Source organism: Tripterygium wilfordii, chromosome 10, assembly GCF_013401445.1.
Source record: "Tripterygium wilfordii isolate XIE 37 chromosome 10, ASM1340144v1, whole genome shotgun sequence".
Classification (NCBI taxonomy): domain Eukaryota; kingdom Viridiplantae; phylum Streptophyta; class Magnoliopsida; order Celastrales; family Celastraceae; genus Tripterygium; species Tripterygium wilfordii.
In genome coordinates, this window is record NC_052241.1 from 7,213,563 (window position 1) to 7,231,877 (window position 18,315).

The 18,315-nt window shown below is 39.9% G+C and overlaps 13 non-coding genes across 13 annotated transcripts; all 13 read right to left on the reverse strand.

Moving 5' to 3' along the window:
- Positions 1 to 110: 110 nt before the first annotated feature.
- LOC120008165 lies at positions 111 to 229 on the reverse strand. The gene has a single exon (XR_005470338.1). It is a non-coding gene; the product is annotated as a 5S ribosomal RNA (ribosomal RNA).
- Positions 230 to 463: 234 nt separating this feature from the next.
- On the reverse strand, positions 464 to 582 carry LOC120008187. The gene has a single exon (XR_005470360.1). It is a non-coding gene; the product is annotated as a 5S ribosomal RNA (ribosomal RNA).
- A 231-nt stretch (positions 583 to 813) lies between these two features.
- On the reverse strand, positions 814 to 932 carry LOC120008202. Its single transcript, XR_005470375.1, has one exon. It is a non-coding gene; the product is annotated as a 5S ribosomal RNA (ribosomal RNA).
- Positions 933 to 1,169: 237 nt separating this feature from the next.
- Positions 1,170 to 1,288, reverse strand: LOC120008138. Its single transcript, XR_005470311.1, has one exon. It is a non-coding gene; the product is annotated as a 5S ribosomal RNA (ribosomal RNA).
- Positions 1,289 to 1,525: 237 nt separating this feature from the next.
- Positions 1,526 to 1,644, reverse strand: LOC120008147. Its single transcript, XR_005470320.1, has one exon. It is a non-coding gene; the product is annotated as a 5S ribosomal RNA (ribosomal RNA).
- A 237-nt stretch (positions 1,645 to 1,881) lies between these two features.
- On the reverse strand, positions 1,882 to 2,000 carry LOC120008167. The gene has a single exon (XR_005470340.1). It is a non-coding gene; the product is annotated as a 5S ribosomal RNA (ribosomal RNA).
- A 234-nt stretch (positions 2,001 to 2,234) lies between these two features.
- On the reverse strand, positions 2,235 to 2,353 carry LOC120008175. The gene has a single exon (XR_005470348.1). It is a non-coding gene; the product is annotated as a 5S ribosomal RNA (ribosomal RNA).
- Positions 2,354 to 2,590: 237 nt separating this feature from the next.
- On the reverse strand, positions 2,591 to 2,709 carry LOC120008375. Its single transcript, XR_005470492.1, has one exon. It is a non-coding gene; the product is annotated as a 5S ribosomal RNA (ribosomal RNA).
- Positions 2,710 to 2,946: 237 nt separating this feature from the next.
- On the reverse strand, positions 2,947 to 3,065 carry LOC120008146. Its single transcript, XR_005470319.1, has one exon. It is a non-coding gene; the product is annotated as a 5S ribosomal RNA (ribosomal RNA).
- Positions 3,066 to 3,301: 236 nt separating this feature from the next.
- Positions 3,302 to 3,419, reverse strand: LOC120008194. The gene has a single exon (XR_005470367.1). It is a non-coding gene; the product is annotated as a 5S ribosomal RNA (ribosomal RNA).
- Positions 3,420 to 3,653: 234 nt separating this feature from the next.
- On the reverse strand, positions 3,654 to 3,772 carry LOC120008223. The gene has a single exon (XR_005470395.1). It is a non-coding gene; the product is annotated as a 5S ribosomal RNA (ribosomal RNA).
- A 237-nt stretch (positions 3,773 to 4,009) lies between these two features.
- Positions 4,010 to 4,128, reverse strand: LOC120008156. The gene has a single exon (XR_005470329.1). It is a non-coding gene; the product is annotated as a 5S ribosomal RNA (ribosomal RNA).
- An 11,832-nt stretch (positions 4,129 to 15,960) lies between these two features.
- LOC120008302 lies at positions 15,961 to 16,067 on the reverse strand. The gene has a single exon (XR_005470428.1). It is a non-coding gene; the product is annotated as a small nucleolar RNA R71 (small nucleolar RNA).
- Positions 16,068 to 18,315: the final 2,248 nt, after the last annotated feature.

The following is an 18,315-nucleotide window of genomic DNA, read 5'->3' on the forward strand; positions in this document are numbered from 1 at the left end:
ATGCTCTTGCAAACTACACGATGTCCACCCACAAAAAAAATACGAAAGTTGGAGGAGGTGGAGAAGAATATGAGAGATCAAAGTGACGATCGAGGAGAAAAAAGGTGGGAGGGGTGCAACACGAGGACTTCCCAGGAGGTCACCCATCCTAGTACTACTCTCGCCCAAGCACATTTAACTTCAGAGTTCTGATGGGATTCGGTGCATTAGTGCTGGTATGATCGCACCCGAAATTGTTTCCCAACGTTTATGTTCATAAAGTCTTCCTTCCGCACAAGCTTGCACGCGCGCTGCGTTCCTTTCCGCTATCCCTTTTTTCTCGAATTGTATTTATTTCGTGCGTCTTTTCGAGAACTATGCGCTTGCAAACTACACAATGTCCACCCATAAAAAAAATATGAAAGTTGGAGGAGGAGAAGAATATGAGAGAACGAAGTGACGATCAAGGAAAAAAAAGGTGGGACGGGTGCAACACGAGGACTTCCCAGGAGGTCGCCTATCCTAGTACTACTCTCGCCCAAGCATGTTTAACTTCGGAGTTCTGATGGGATCCCGTGCATTAGTGCTGGTATGATCGCACCCAAAATTGTTTCTCAACGTTTATGTTTATAAACTCTTGCTTCCGCACAAGCTTGCACTCGCGCTGCGTTCCTTTCTACTATCCCTTTTTTCTCGAATTGTAATTATTTTGCGCGTCTTTTCGAGAACTATGCGCTTGCAAACTACACCATGTCCACCCACCAAAAAAATACGAAATTTGGAGGAGAAGAATATGAGAGAACGAAGTGACGATCGAGGAAAAAAAAGGTGGGAGGGGTGCGACACGAGGACTTCCCAGGAGGTCAGTCATCCTAGTACTACTCTCGCCCAAGCGCGTTTAACTTCCGAGTTCTAATGGGATCCGGTGCATTAGTGCTGGTATGATCGCACCCAAAACTGTTTCTCAACGTTTATGTTTATAAACTCTTCCTTCCGCACAAGCTTGCACGCGCGCTGCGTTCTTTTCCGCTATCCCTTTTTTCTCGAATTGTATTTATTTCACGCGTCTTTTCGAGAACTATGCTCTTGCAAACTACACGATGTCCACCCACAAAAAAAATACGAAAGTTGGAGGAGGTGGAGAAGAATATGAGAGATCAAAGTGACGATCGAGGAGAAAAAAGGTGGGAGGGGTGCAACACGAGGACTTCCCAGGAGGTCACCCATCCTAGTACTACTCTCGCCCAAGCACGTTTAACTTCGGAGTTCTGATGGGATCCGGTGCATTAGTGCTGGTATGATCGCACCCGAAATTGTTTCTCAACGTTTATGTTTATAAACTCTTCCATCTGCACAATCTTGCACGCGCGCTGCGTTCCTTTCCGCTATCCCTTTTTTCTCGAATTGTATTTATTTCGCGCGTCTTTTCGAGAACTATGCGCTTGCAAACTACACAATGTCCACCCACAAAAAAAATACGAAAGTTGGAGGAGGAGGAGAAGAATATGAGAGATCGAAGTGACGATCGAGGAAAAAAAAGGTGGGAAGGGTGCAACACGAGGACTTCCCAGGAGGTCACCCATCCTAGTGCTACTCTCGCCCAAGCACGTTTAACTTCGGAGTTCTGATGGGATCCGGTGCATTAGTGCTGGTATGATCGCACCCGAAATTGTTTCTCAACGTTTATGTTTATAAACTCTTCCTTCCGCACAAGCTTGCACGCGCGCTGCGTTCTTTTCTGCTATCCCTTTTTTCTCGAATTGTATTTATTTCACGCGTCTTTTCGAGAACTATGCTCTTGCAAACTACACGATGTCCACCCACAAAAAAAATACGAAAGTTGGAGGAGGTGGAGAAGAATATGAGAGATCAAAGTGACGATCGAGGAGAAAAAAGGTGGGAGGGGTGCAACACGAGGACTTCCCAGGAGGTCACCCATCCTAGTACTACTCTCGCCCAAGCACATTTAACTTCAGAGTTCTGATGGGATTCGGTGCATTAGTGCTGGTATGATCGCACCCGAAATTGTTTCCCAACGTTTATGTTCATAAAGTCTTCCTTCCGCACAAGCTTGCACGCGCGCTGCGTTCCTTTCCGCTATCCCTTTTTTCTCGAATTGTATTTATTTCGTGCGTCTTTTCGAGAACTATGCGCTTGCAAACTACACAATGTCCACCCATAAAAAAAATATGAAAGTTGGAGGAGGAGAAGAATATGAGAGAACGAAGTGACGATCAAGGAAAAAAAAGGTGGGACGGGTGCAACACGAGGACTTCCCAGGAGGTCGCCTATCCTAGTACTACTCTCGCCCAAGCATGTTTAACTTCGGAGTTCTAATGGGATCCGGTGCATTAGTGCTGGTATGATCGCACCCAAAACTGTTTCTCAACGTTTATGTTTATAAACTCTTCCTTCCGCACAAGCTTGCACGCGCGCTGCGTTCTTTTCCGCTATCCCTTTTTTCTCGAATTGTATTTATTTCACGCGTCTTTTCGAGAACTATGCTCTTGCAAACTACACGATGTCCACCCACAAAAAAAATACGAAAGTTGGAGGAGGTGGAGAAGAATATGAGAGATCAAAGTGACGATCGAGGAGAAAAAAGGTGGGAGGGGTGCAACACGAGGACTTCCCAGGAGGTCACCCATCCTAGTACTACTCTCGCCCAAGCACGTTTAACTTCGGAGTTTTGATGGGATCCGGTGCATTAGTGCTGGTATGATCGCACCCGAAATTGTTTCTCAACGTTTATGTTTATAAACTCTTCCATCTGCACAATCTTGCACGCGCGCTGCGTTCCTTTCCGCTATCCCTTTTTTCTCGAATTGTATTTATTTCGCGCGTCTTTTCGAGAACTATGCGCTTGCAAACTACACAATGTCCACCCACAAAAAAAATACGAAAGTTGGAGGAGGAGGAGAAGAATATGAGAGATCGAAGTGACGATCGAGGAAAAAAAAGGTGGGAGGGGTGCAACACGAGGACTTCCCAGGAGGTCACCCATCCTAGTGCTACTCTCGCCCAAGCACGTTTAACTTCGGAGTTCTGATGGGATCCGGTGCGTTAGTGCTGGTATGATCGCACCCTAAATTGTTTCTCAACGTTTATGTTTATAAACTCTTTCTTCCGCACAAGCTTGCACGCGCGCTGCGTTCCTTTCTGCTATCCCTTTTTTCTCGATTTGTATTTATTTCGCGCGTCTTTTCGAGAACTATGCGCTTGCAAACTACACGATGTCCACCCACAAAGAAAATACGAAGTTGGAGGAGGAGGAGAAGAATATGAGAGATCGAAGTGACGATCGAGGAAAAAAAAGGTGTGAGGGGTGCAACACGAGGACTTCCCAGAGGTCACCCATCCTAGTACTACTCTCGCCCAAGCACGTTTAACTTCACAGTTCTGATGGGATTCGGTGCATTAGTGCGGGTATGATCGCACCCGAAATTGTTTCCCAACGTTTATGTTCATAAAGTCTTCCTTCCGCACACGCTTGCACGCGCGCTGCGTTCCTTTCCGCTATCCCTTTTTTCTCGAATTGTATTTATTTCGTGCGTCTTTTCGAGAACTATGCGCTTGCAAACTACACAATGTCCACCCATAAAAAAAATATGAAAGTTGGAGGAGGAGAAGAATATGAGAGAACGAAGTGACGATCAAGGAAAAAAAAGGTGGGAGGGGTGCAACACGAGGACTTCCCAGGAGGTCGGCTATCCTAGCACTACTCTCGCCCAAGCATGTTTAACTTCCGAGTTCTGATGGGATCCGGTGCATTAGTACTGGTATGATCGCACCCGAAATTGTTTCTCAACGTTTATGTTTATAAACTCTTGCTTCCGCACAAGCTTGCACTCGCCCTGCGTTCCTTTCCGCTATCCCTTTTTTCTCGAATTGTATTTATTTCGCGCGTCTTTTCGAGAACTATGCGCTTGCAAACAACACGATGTCCACCCACAAAAAAAATACAAAAGTTGGAGGAGGAGGAGAAGAATATGAGAGATCAAAGTGACGATCGAGGAGAAAAAAGGTGGGAGGGGTGCAACACGAGGACTTCCCAGGAGGTCACCTATCCTAGTACTACTCTCGCCCAAGCATGTTTAACTTCGGAGTTCTGATGGGATCCGGTGCATTAGTGCTGGTATGATCGCACCCGAAATTGTTTCTCAACGTTTATGTTTATAAACTCTTGCTTCCGCACAAGCTTGCACTCGCGCTGCGTTCCACCCACAAATAACTATGCGCTTGCAAACTACACGATGTCCACCCACAAAGAAAATACGAAAGTTGGAGGAGGAGGAGAAGAATATGAGAGATCGAAGTGACGATTGAGGAAAAAAAAGGTGGGAGGGGTGCAATGATCATACTATATTTTACATATTTTTTGTACCTCAATTTACACTTATTTTTGTCTCTATTTATGGGAATGGACATGAATATTGCATAATTTATCTTTGGTTTGGTTTGTAGGTTAATTTGCACAAGATGGTGAAAAAAAAAGTATTTCTTGGACCTATGATTTAAGGCCAACAGAGAAGCCCACAAATTCAAGGGTTATTTCAAGTCCAATCCTAATCAAACAAGAACAAAGGACATTATAAGGTTTCCTAAAAAGAAGAATAAGAAAAAAATCAAAAGAAGACAAATTAATCAAGGAAAGTGAATCTTGGAAGGTTTTGAAGAGTGAAAGAGGTGGGGCCACCACTTGACAATAGGAAGAAAGAAGGAAGGCAAAATGAAGTTTTGGTGTGAAGGACTTTGAAGGAAATATTTTGGCAAGAAAAAAAAAGGAAGCAAGGAAAACCGAATCAGATTGAGAGAAGGAAATCAGAGAATGATTTGGAATTGGCATTGATTGAAGGAAGCTTTTGTCACTATAAAAGGGAGTCCTCTAGCATAATAGAAGACACGAATTTGGAGAGCCACATTCTCTAGCTTTTGCTCTTGTTCTTCTCTCTAGCTTTTCTCTTTGTTCTTGTTCTTGATTCATGGTGTTCCCATATTTAGTTTCCTTGTTTTCTTATAACATGAGTAGCTAAACTTCTTTGCTAGGGCTTGATGTAGCCTAGTATGATTATTGCAAGTACTTCAATTAATTGAATGCATAATTTTGGTTCATGATTCTTGTCTTTAATTTCTATGCTTATAATCTATTGTTTGTTTGGTTGATTGGCCACCAGTTGAATGTTCAATTAGATTCATCTAGCTAGGACTAAGGAACGAACCGAATTCACGTGTCTTAGTGGAACTGAAATTAGGGAAATCAATTGTCGACTGCCATGAACAAGGTTTAGGGGATTGATTGGTTGTTATAGTTCTTTAGATCGTAATGAGTTGTTAGCATTGGGTTAAAAACTGCGAACCGAACAGGATTAATCCATTGTTAATAATATTTGTTGGCACCGCGAACGAACGAACCAACATATTTAAGAAAGAATCAACCCTTGAATCGGAACCATAATTGTGTGTTTGTTAATTGGATGCTTGTGATAGGATTACTAGGTGAAATCATTGCCCTAGTGTTCTTCTCTTATTGGATACAAATCTGAGATTTATTTCTTTGTTTTTATTTTATTTTATTACATCAATCATTCTTCCTTTTTCCCCAAATCTCAATCATTCATCACGTTAGGTACATTAATTAGATTAACTAGTCTCCGTGGGATCGACCTCGTACTTGCATACACTGTACTATTCGTAGACTCTTGTGCACTTGCGAGAATTATTACATCAAGTTTTTGGCGCCGTTGCCGTGGATTAGTTTAGTTTAATTGTGTACTTAATTTTTTTTATTTTATTTTTTTTCAGGTTTATGCAAGGTAGACGCTCTTTGAAAGGAGAGCTACAACCTTACATAGACGACATTGACAGTTTGTTGAGGAACAAGAATCAAGGTGAAAGTAGCGAAGAATCCTCAACCGAAGACAAGAAGATGGCGGCAATAGTTCCAGCTGAAACAATGGGTGATCTTGACATCCCCTGTCACGCCCCGATCCGCGAAGCGTGAAGAAGAGACAAATACACAAAAACCAACACACCAAACATAACCACGTGTATATCACACGTGTTCCATCCAAACCAATATAAACCATATAAACTTTACCAAAAATTTCGGCAGCATCTCCCCATAAATTGAGGAAACCCACCTGTAATCAGGTCACATACAAAGACCAAAAACACTTCTAAAATCATCAACATCCACCGACCCGTAGGTCCACCATCAAACACATATCCCATCATCATCATCAAACACACCCTACGGCCACCACTTCCGACCAACAAAATCCACACCATACATCAATGTACATAAACTACTAAAACATATCAACATCACACCATACATATATATAAGTTCACACGCACGTGGCAAATAAACACAAAAGTCCAGGCCACCTCCGTCACGCGTCCTCCTGCTGATCCGCAGCCTGTGCACTAGATTTTGTCTCACCTGTGGAGAGGGAAAGTAGATAGGGTGAGCAGATGGCTCAGTAGGGAGAAATACTAGAAGACAAGTAAAGAATAACGAGGTTGGAGAAGAGACATTGTTTAATTAATGCAACAAAATGCAATGCAAACTAATGCACCCGATCAACCCAACCGAACCTCCATATCCTCCACCAATGACACCAAAGCCGGCGAATCAGATTCCCGTCCTGCGGCGATAAGCCGACGAGAATCCACCGCACTACCTCTCTCTCTAGCATCCAATCAATTACACAATCGCATATTCATCAATCTCAAACAGCTAGAGAGAAAGTTGGCACACATGTGGTCGCAACCACTCACCGCTGGCCCCACGGTGATATCTCAGCCTGCCACGCCTGGCCTAGCATCAAATAACTAGCCAGCGTGCAGTAATAAATACCGCTACGGGAATCCTATGGACTAGGACCATCACAAGGCTCCTATCCATCATCCACGCACGTGCCCAAATAACATCCAACACCTAACGTGAGCCCGGGACCACCCTCGGAACCCACCATGCATCTAATGTAATTTCTTATAATTTATGTCATTCGTGCAACACATATAGATAAAAACATTCATTCATCGTGATGCATGAAGATTTACATAATGCCCGATTTATGACCAAGCATTCCAAGGTTATATATCCATCAAATTAAATCACCAATAAATTGACAATAATGCAAAGGAACAATGGTAAGCATGCAAGGGCTTGTTTCCCCTCGGGAAAGATCGAAACGGAAACCAAACTTACCATACAAGCAATTTGGTGGCTTGAAAGTGTTTTGAAATAAAATAGTAAGAAAATCCCTACCTCGATAGCGGTACACAAAATAGTTAACCGTCTACAGTCTCAAGTCCAACTCCTCGATCACCTATACCAATATACCAGTTTCATATTGGTGAATAATCAATCACAATTTGTACAAATCCAAATTATCCTTGTACTCTTGAAGATGAAATTACCATTTTATCATTTTATCAATATTACCAAATTACCCTTGACTAAATCACCAAAATATCACTAACATTTTTTATTGAGTTGCATGCATGCAACCCGATCACCAACTCGGTCACTATTCATACTATTCATTCGACAACTACCAATGACACCACCGTGGGTGTGGTTGTGATCGTATCATTGTCGTGATTATTATGATTGTGATTCAGCGATCCAACGTCAACCGTACAAACTAGTATGACGACTCAAAGGTAAACTATTCTAAGTTGAGTAAACTTATTTAAATAAATAATACATTCTAGAAAACAATAAACTACTATGATATATTTTACTACCATTAACATGATTATATAAAATGTTGAATTAATATTATATTCACCAATTAATTAAAACTATACTCAGTATTATACCTGCACGTATGTATACTCGTATTTATGACGTAATTTCTGGGATGCTCCAACGTTGCCCGTATGGATCCAAAAACATCGCCAACATGTTCAGAACAGCAAAACAAGTTAGAATAGAACTTCGGGATCGCTGGAAAATGAAATTCCAGGCGGGTCAAAACCGGGTCAAATTGACCCATTTCGGGTCAACCTCGAATCTCCGGCATCCGGGGGTTGTTTCGGCAGGAACTGGGTTGGGGATTGTAGCCCATGGTCTTGTGAGTTGTTTGCTACCAACGACACGCCGGATCGTCGCCGGAGTTCACCAGATCGATGGTGGAAAGTGGCGGCTCCTCCACGACTTCAAGAGGATTTTTCTACCATTTTACGGCTTTTCGTCGGACAAGAAGGGTTGGGCTTTGCTGCTCGGGACCTGGGTGTTCTTTTGGGACCATCGGTGGCGAGTTTGGTGTCCGGACGGCAAGCTTTGGGTGGTTGGCCGGTGGTTTGTGCGTGGAAGGAGAAGAGATGAGTTTGGGTTCTTTTTGCAATTTTTAATTCTTCATGTCTTTTTGTTAATTTTTCTAAATACAGTAAACTACCATCTTTGCCCCCACCCTTTTAAGAAATTTTCAAAATAACCAAGCTTTAATTTCACAAATGCCACCCAATTATGAAGTTCCGAAAATACCCCCACCGCCTGTTTCATTTACAAACATACCAGTAATGTATTTACGATTATGCCATTTTGACTGTTAATTAGTTTTTCTAATACAGTTTAGATTAGATTCTGGATCCGATTTAAGTCCGATTCACACCATTTTTAAACCGACACTTCCACAATCAAATTCCTCAATTAATTTATAGATTTTTTTCATTCTTAATTACCTTTATTTTGATTCAGGTTTATTTTTCTGGGCAGGGTATTACATCCTCCCTTCCTTATAAAAAATTTCGTCCCCGAAATTTAAAACGTACGTGTAGACGCAATAAAAGCAAATACTTTCTCCTCATTTCGAACTCTAACTCATACGTGGCCTACTCCATTCTATGGGGTTGCCACAACACCTTCATAAAAGGTTTCATACTCGATCGAGTGACCGTCTCTTGCTTATCAAGAATCATTAACGGCTGCACAATGTAAGTCATGTCCACTGCTACGTCTATTGTAAATAAGTCCAATTTGACTCGTACTTCCGAAGCATCGACACATAAAATACATTATGTACATTGGATAATCGCCATAAAAGAACTAAATGATAAACGACTGGTCCTACTCGCTCTAGAATCTCAAAGGTTCAATTAACCGTGGTGTACGTATCATGCCTACCGAACACCTTGTCACTCTCAACATTATGAATCAGGTAGTATTTTACACTTTCATGTAATATAACATCTAACTTTCGCTATTATTATTATTAATATTAATTTACTTCATATTCTGTCACATTCCATTGACATTTTCACTTCCACTTCCACTTCATTTTCCTCATCATTCATCTTTCTTTTTTTTTATAAGTTATTTCGAACTATAATGCGGGCGGTATACTCTTGTGCCACAAATTATTAACATTAATTCCAACAAATGCTTGTCAGTTCACATATAAGGTATACTACTATTTTAATCAACCTTTCTAATTCGAATTTATAGTCCTCAAATTCTTTGAAACATAAGCTTGAACCCCTTAACAATTGGCATGTTCAATTTCATCCTTATTGAAACTTCGATTCAATCTTTTCTAATTATCGGGGTTTCACATTCTTCCCCTAAAACTATTTTGTCCTCGAAATTAAACTGTAACGTGAGTGTGACAAACAAAGCTGGATAGTTGGCCCACATATTCAACTCCAAATTCTAAGATATTATTACATCAGACAATTACTCCAAGTCATTATTACTAATATATTTCAACAATCAAAACGACTAGTATCTAAAATATCACATACATCAATCCCCCAAAAATGAACCAGTCTTAGCATAATTATTAATACTCCATGATATATCTTCAACTTAAAGGTACCCTAAAATACATTTAGGTACACCTTCAATGCATTATCAAATTTCCACGATTCAATAAGATATGTAGACCTAAAATCTTGCAATACATTGAAGCATATTAACTATCATTTGGTTTCAATTTGCTATCTAGGGTCGAAAAGACGGTCAAAACTCATTTACATTTCACACACCAATAGTCAAAACCAATAACCACAAAATTGAACAACTTTATATCCAATTTTTTATCCACCATAGATTCTCGTAGAAATTGCAATTATCAAGTACTAACAAAACTATGGAATTAAGTCACCGTACGATGCAAACTAAATCATCACACAATCAAAACACCCAACGGTTCAATTCTATCAACCAATTCTAATAATCACAAAATCTCTTGATGAACTCTTATAACCACAACCGCATCACTTAAATATATAGCTGCATTAACCCATATAAATATATCCATACTACTCTATCTAACTTTCCGTCGATGCCATAACCTTGAAGATATTTTAATACGTATATCTCATTCATCTTAATGAACTATGTTCATACAGTACTCACAACCAATATCACAAAATCACTCTCAACATTAAATCCATCGAAACAAACTACCTCCAAGCGTTATCAAATTCAGTTTTTTTTTTTTTTTTTTTAATTTTTTTTTTTAATTTTTTTTTTATAGAATCAATATTCTGTCTACACAATAACAACTTTCCCAACACCTCAATCATACCGTAACCTACACACATACTTCCATAATCATAATTCATTACCCTTTGACTCCAACCAAGTTCTAGAATAGTATAGCTCAATCACCGATCAATACTCACGAACTAATAATCATCATCTTTAGTCATAAATAAACATTTATACCACTGTATGCTTCAAAGAAATGAACCGATCAAACTAACCCATCAATTGACAACGTTCACATTAACTCCAAGAAAATCTTATTATGAAAGACCCTACAAAATCGTACAAACCCAAGTTGTGCCAAGTTATGACAACATCAACCAAACCTCATCCCCTGTACCACAAGTACTTATAATAAACAATGTACCACCATGACTACGTCTTTTTAATCTACCCAAGTAATGCCAAAAATTTCCCAAAGTTAATACAAATAACTTTTATTTGTTTACCTATAACGTTTATCAAACAGAATCATCAAATCACCAATCGTCTAGTATATCCAATATCACTTTGGATCGTTCTCTTATTATAAAATAAATTAATTTCTAAATAACTCCTTTCATCACTATATCATCACATACAACTTTTTTATTCAGACATCAAAGATATATAATACTTAAATCATTTAAGTCATACCTTACATTCCACATAATGTATTGATCATCAATATTTTCCCAAATCTCACCTGACTTCTTCTTTAAGTGATTACTTTGGCTCCCTCAGCAAGAGTTTTCAACTCAAACATGAATTTTAGTATTTTCAAACTATCCACACAAGATTTCAACAACACAAAAAATTTCCTCTTTTGTTTTCCACTTAAAATTATAATTCAAAATACCAACCCTTTAGTATGAATATGCTTATTATTTTTATTATGAATTAGGAAGTATAGGAAAACACTTCCATGTTTCTCACATTTCCAAACCGTTTCAAAATTGTTATTATTTCATATGAAATCTCTGATATTAACTATATACTCAACCTCGGTCTCGAGCTCCAAAGCCTTCAGAACATACTTTACCTCTACCAACTCTCTCGTATCCATGATTTTGGAACACTCAAGAGAAAACATCTCTATCATATCAATCCACAATAATATCCTAATCAATAACAAAATTTTTACATCTACCCGATCCAGAAACGTGTCACAACATCCCTAATAACCTACATTCCTCTCTAGAACTACTTACCTCGAGGAAGGTATGAGTTTCATCTTCAACTCCTAGAAAAATTGCTCACAATTGCCCTATTATATGAAAGGAATCCCTTATTGCGTAAGGCGAGTCAACGACATTACAATTCGTGGGAGATCGTAAATGAAATATACGTGGTATCCTGCTAATCCCAAAAAGCTACATATCTCGATCACATTCTTAGACATCTGCCTTTTCAATACTACCTCCATTTCAGATAAACTGATTCATACTCGCTCCTGAGAAATCACATGTCCTAAAACTTTCATCACAATTACCCAAATTTCACATGTACTTAACTCTGCAAGCAACTAATGCTCCCCCAGAGTTTACAACAAATTTTATTAATTTTAAATTATTATTATTATTATTATTTTTTCTTTTAAAATGTTTCCTCATTAGCTGAAGGCGAATAAATCAAAATGACATCATCAACACTATAACAGACTAATCGAAATACGAATGAAAGATTTACAATATCAATTCTCTATACCCTGCACAAGTCTTGATTAGCCTAAATTGCATTGCCAAAATCTCATAGTCCCCGTACGGAGTCCTAAATGCTATCTTCAAAATATCCCTTTCCCAAATCTTCGACTAATGGTATCTTGACCTAAAATATACCTTCGAATAATATTAAACTCTTTCAATTGGTCAACCAAGTCATTTATTCTCAGCATTAGGTACTTGTTTCTCTACAGTCACCCAATTTAGTTGCCAATAGTTCACAAATTTGTACCATTGCATCTTTCCTTTTCAAAACCAATATTCGCAAAAATTAGACGTATAAGCGAAGCAACAAATATAGCCTAAACTTCTCAATGTCTAACATTATCTGCAATAAGATCACATACTTCATCAACAGTATGTGCATTCTTGGTTCTCGATCTTATCCTATCTCGAATGCCAAAACATCCACTAAGCCTTGTCCTCCATCACTCCCCCAACCACGAAATCGATCAATGCGAGGATCTCTACTTATATATATCACACAAATAACCCAAAAAAAATTTAGCCAAATAAATATCGAGGATTTACGGGAATATAGAAACATACCGGATCAGCAAAGGTCGTGACGTGGCCTGGAGAACCATACATAATCACAACACAACAAACAGCACCCACACATATGCATACTGACCCACTCCCTAGGTCCTACACAGAGCCAACCTAGGCTCCGATACCAAATTGTCACGCCCCGATCCGCGAAGCGTGAAGAAGAGACAAATACACAAAAACCAACACACCAAACATAACCACGTGTATATCACACGTGTTCCATCCAAACCAATATAAACCATATAAACTTTACCAAAAATTTCGGCAGCATCTCCCCATAAATTGAGGAAACCCACCTGTAATCAGGTCACATACAAAGACCAAAAACACTTCTAAAATCATCAACATCCACCGACCCGTAGGTCCACCATCAAACACATATCCCATCATCATCATCAAACACACCCTACGGCCACCACTTCCGACCAACAAAATCCACACCATACATCAATGTACATAAACTACTAAAACATATCAACATCACACCATACATATATATAAGTTCACACGCACGTGGCAAATAAATACAAAAGTCCAGGCCACCTCCGTCACGCGTCCTCCTGCTGATCCGCAGCCTGTGCACTAGATTTTGTCTCACCTGTGGAGAGGGAAAGTAGATAGGGTGAGCAGATGGCTCAGTAGGGAGAAATACTAGAAGACAAGTAAAGAATAACGAGGTTGGAGAAGAGACATTGTTTAATTAATGCAACAAAATGCAATGCAAACTAATGCACCCGATCAACCCAACCGAACCTCCATATCCTCCACCAATGACACCAAAGCCGGCGAATCAGATTCCCGTCCTGCGGCGATAAGCCGACGAGAATCCACCGCACTACCTCTCTCTCTAGCATCCAATCAATTACACAATCGCATATTCATCAATCTCAAACAGCTAGAGAGAAAGTTGGCACACATGTGGTCGCAACCACTCACCGCTGGCCCCACGGTGATATCTCAGCCTGCCACGCCTGGCCTAGCATCAAATAACTAGCCAGCGTGCAGTAATAAATACCGCTACGGGAATCCTATGGACTAGGACCATCACAAGGCTCCTATCCATCATCCACGCACGTGCCCAAATAACATCCAACACCTAACGTGAGCCCGGGACCACCCTCGGAACCCACCATGCATCTAATGTAATTTCTTATAATTTATGTCATTCGTGCAACACATATAGATAAAAACATTCATTCATCGTGATGCATGAAGATTTACATAATGCCCGATTTATGACCAAGCATTCCAAGGTTATATATCCATCAAATTAAATCACCAATAAATTGACAATAATGCAAAGGAACAATGGTAAGCATGCAAGGGCTTGTTTCCCCTCGGGAAAGATCGAAACGGAAACCAAACTTACCATACAAGCAATTTGGTGGCTTGAAAGTGTTTTGAAATAAAATAGTAAGAAAATCCCTACCTCGATAGCGGTACACAAAATAGTTAACCGTCTACAGTCTCAAGTCCAACTCCTCGATCACCTATACCAATATACCAGTTTCATATTGGTGAATAATCAATCACAATTTGTACAAATCCAAATTATCCTTGTACTCTTGAAGATGAAATTACCATTTTATCATTTTATCAATATTACCAAATTACCCTTGACTAAATCACCAAAATATCACTAACATTTTTTATTGAGTTGCATGCATGCAACCCGATCACCAACTCGGTCACTATTCATACTATTCATTCGACAACTACCAATGACACCACCGTGGGTGTGGTTGTGATCGTATCATTGTCGTGATTATTATGATTGTGATTCAGCGATCCAACGTCAACCGTACAAACTAGTATGACGACTCAAAGGTAAACTATTCTAAGTTGAGTAAACTTATTTAAATAAATAATACATTCTAGAAAACAATAAACTACTATGATATATTTTACTACCATTAACATGATTATATAAAATGTTGAATTAATATTATATTCACCAATTAATTAAAACTATACTCAGTATTATACCTGCACGTATGTATACTCGTATTTATGACGTAATTTCTGGGATGCTCCAACGTTGCCCGTATGGATCCAAAAACATCGCCAACATGTTCAGAACAGCAAAACAAGTTAGAATAGAACTTCGGGATCGCTGGAAAATGAAATTCCAGGCGGGTCAAAACCGGGTCAAATTGACCCATTTCGGGTCAACCTCGAATCTCCGGCATCCGGGGGTTGTTTCGGCAGGAACTGGGTTGGGGATTGTAGCCCATGGTCTTGTGAGTTGTTTGCTACCAACGACACGCCGGATCGTCGCCGGAGTTCACCAGATCGATGGTGGAAAGTGGCGGCTCCTCCACGACTTCAAGAGGATTTTTCTACCATTTTACGGCTTTTCGTCGGACAAGAAGGGTTGGGCTTTGCTGCTCGGGACCTGGGGGTTCTTTTGGGACCATCGGTGGCGAGTTTGGTGTCCGGACGGCAAGCTTTGGGTGGTTGGCCGGTGGTTTGTGCGTGGAAGGAGAAGAGATGAGTTTGGGTTCTTTTTGCAATTTTTAATTCTTCATGTCTTTTTGTTAATTTTTCTAAATACAGTAAACTACCATCTTTGCCCCCACCCTTTTAAGAAATTTTCAAAATAACCAAGCTTTAATTTCACAAATGCCACCCAATTATGAAGTTCCGAAAATACCCCCACCGCCTGTTTCATTTACAAACATACCAGTAATGTATTTACGATTATGCCATTTTGACTGTTAATTAGTTTTTCTAATACAGTTTAGATTAGATTCTGGATCCGATTTAAGTCCGATTCACACCATTTTTAAACCGACACTTCCACAATCAAATTCCTCAATTAATTTATAGATTTTTTTCATTCTTAATTACCTTTATTTTGATTCAGGTTTATTTTTCTGGGCAGGGTATTACATCCCCACTATTCCGGAATCTCCGTCTTGCATCGTACTTCCGACGGCAGCTAGGAACTACGAGCTTAAGACCATACACTTTAACATGATGCCTTCTTTTCATGGTCTAAGTTCGGAAGATCCACTTAGTCACATTCGTGAAATTTTTAATATGGTTTCTAGCATGTCTTTGTCTACAGGAGTTACTGAGGAGCACTTGAGGTTGAAGATCTTCCCTTACACTATGAAGGACAAAGCAAAGACATGGCTTAATGGTTTGAGGCCGGGTTCACTGGCGACATGGACTGAGGTACAAAATAAATTTTTAGAAAAAATTTTCTCAACTCAGAAAACTGATGCTCTTAGGGATAAGATCATGCAATTTGAACAACAACTTGATGAGTCGTTTTCTCAGGCATGGGAGAGATTTAATAATTTGTTAACTCAGTGTCCCCATCATGCCTTGCCTTTATTAGTGTTGATGCGCATCTTTTATAAGGCACTGACAGTTTATAGCAAAGCTGCAGTTAATAATTATGCAGGGGGATCGATTAGGAATATGACTCCAACCGAATGTCAAACTTTATTTGAGAGGCTTGCTATTGAGACGCAACATTCGGAAGTAAGAGGTAAGCGAGCAGGTGTGTATGAAATTTCCAATTTTGATTCTTTTGCACCAAAATCGCAGGTTGATGCCATCTCTACCAAGTTGGACATGCTTCTAGCAATGAATGGGCATACGACTCGAGGAGTGGATTTTCCGGAGTTTGTACAAGAACAAGCAAACATGATGAACTCTTGTAACCGGAATCCAAGGTTTGACCCGTACTCCAACTCTTATAATCCTGGTTTTCGGGCACATCCAAACTTTTCTTGGAAGAACACCCAAAACCAAGCCAATCCACCAACCACCACATTGGAGGACATGGTGCGGCAGTTGGCAATTAACCATCAGAAACTGGAGGCACAAGTGGGGCAAATCGCTGAAGCATTGAGTCAAAGGGAGGCTGGCAAGTTTCCAAGCCAAACTGAGATAAATCCGAACAATAGGGAGCATGCCATGGCCATCACACTATGTGATGAGCAACAAAGCCGAGTTGCTAGAAAGTTGGAAGAGCAGAAAGTTCAAGAACAAGAGCAACCTTTTCAACAGTCGCGTCGTGCGATCATGTATGGGTTACCTGACCCCGATAAGCCTGCTTCACCTGTGAGACCTTATGTTCCTCCAATCCCGTTTCCAGGGCGTCTTAGGAGAAATAAAGAAGAAGTACCACCATTGCAAAAGACAATCCCAAAGACGGATTTGGAACCTTCTGTTGTGCAAGAAGAGAAGAAAGTAGATGAGAATAAGGTGGTTCAACTAACTGAAGAGTGTAGTGCCATATCACAAACGAAGTTGCCACCAAAGCTTAAGGATCCAGGGAGTTTCACTATACCTTGTTGCATAGCCAATCAAAATTTTGAACATGCTTTATTAGATTTGGGTGCATCAGTTAATCTAATGTCTTTCTCTGTCTTTGAATCTTTGAATGTAGGTGCGCTCAAAAAGACCTCTGTGGGCATACAATTGGCTGATCGATCTATTCGATATCCTAAAGGAGTACTAGAAGACGTTTCCGTTGAGGTACATGGACTGATTTTTCCAGCTGACTTTCTAGTGCTTGATATGCAAGATTGCCAAGGTCATGGAGAAGAGTTTCCACTGATTTTGGGACGACCATTCATGAAGACTGCAAGGATGACAATTGATGTGTATGAAGGCACCCTGACAATGACTAACAATGAGGAGACAGTGACCTTCAAGCTCATGGCAGCACAAGGTGAGAAATCAATGGAGAAAGTGCTCACCATTAAAGATTACATTGTGGAGAAAGAAGGACATCCAACTAAGGTTGAGTCTATGAATCTACCTAGAGTCATGCCATACGAGAGAGGTAAGCATACTCCCGCCTTTGAGTCCTTTCCTTTATCCACTAACAGGTTGTTCCCCTCAATTGTGAAAGTACCTCAAGATAAAATCCTCCAACAAGTTATTTTCGGAAAAAGGGAAAAAGGATATTCAGATCCTTTTGAGGAATCAACTGCTCTTACAACTCTGAGTAACGAAAGGCATACTTTGGATGTTGAACTGGGTGTTGCTAGAGGAAGACGATTGCTACAACCCAATGAACTGAAAGTGGGCTTCCAAGTTCACTAATTTAACTACTTGAAGAGTTACGTCTCGCCTAGACGTTAAATAAAGCGCTTGGTGGGAGGCAACCCATCCGGTAAATTCGTTCCTTTTATTGTATATTATTTTAGTTCATTATAGAAGAACCCTCATCCCACATTGAATTGAATTGCTATTTGTGCATCAAATGCAGAAAGAAAAGTTGTGCCAAAGCGCTGGATTGAATCAATTTTCTGGGACAACTCAGGATGAACCAGAATTCAAGCCATATATGTACAGAAAGATACGGATGTCTAGTTTCTGTAGAATTTTACGGTTCATGAATCCGAGCTCAGATGAAGGAGAAATTGATGATTTTACAACAGCTGTGCAGTACAGAATTCTACGCGGGAATTACTTCTTATATGTTTTCACAGTCAGGTTGTACCGCTCTAACTCAGTACTTTTTCTTCGTATTATTTTTCACATTATTCCATGCACTGAGGACATTGCATAATTCAAGTGTGGGGGTGAGAATAGCTTGTTTTGAAAACAAAAAATTTT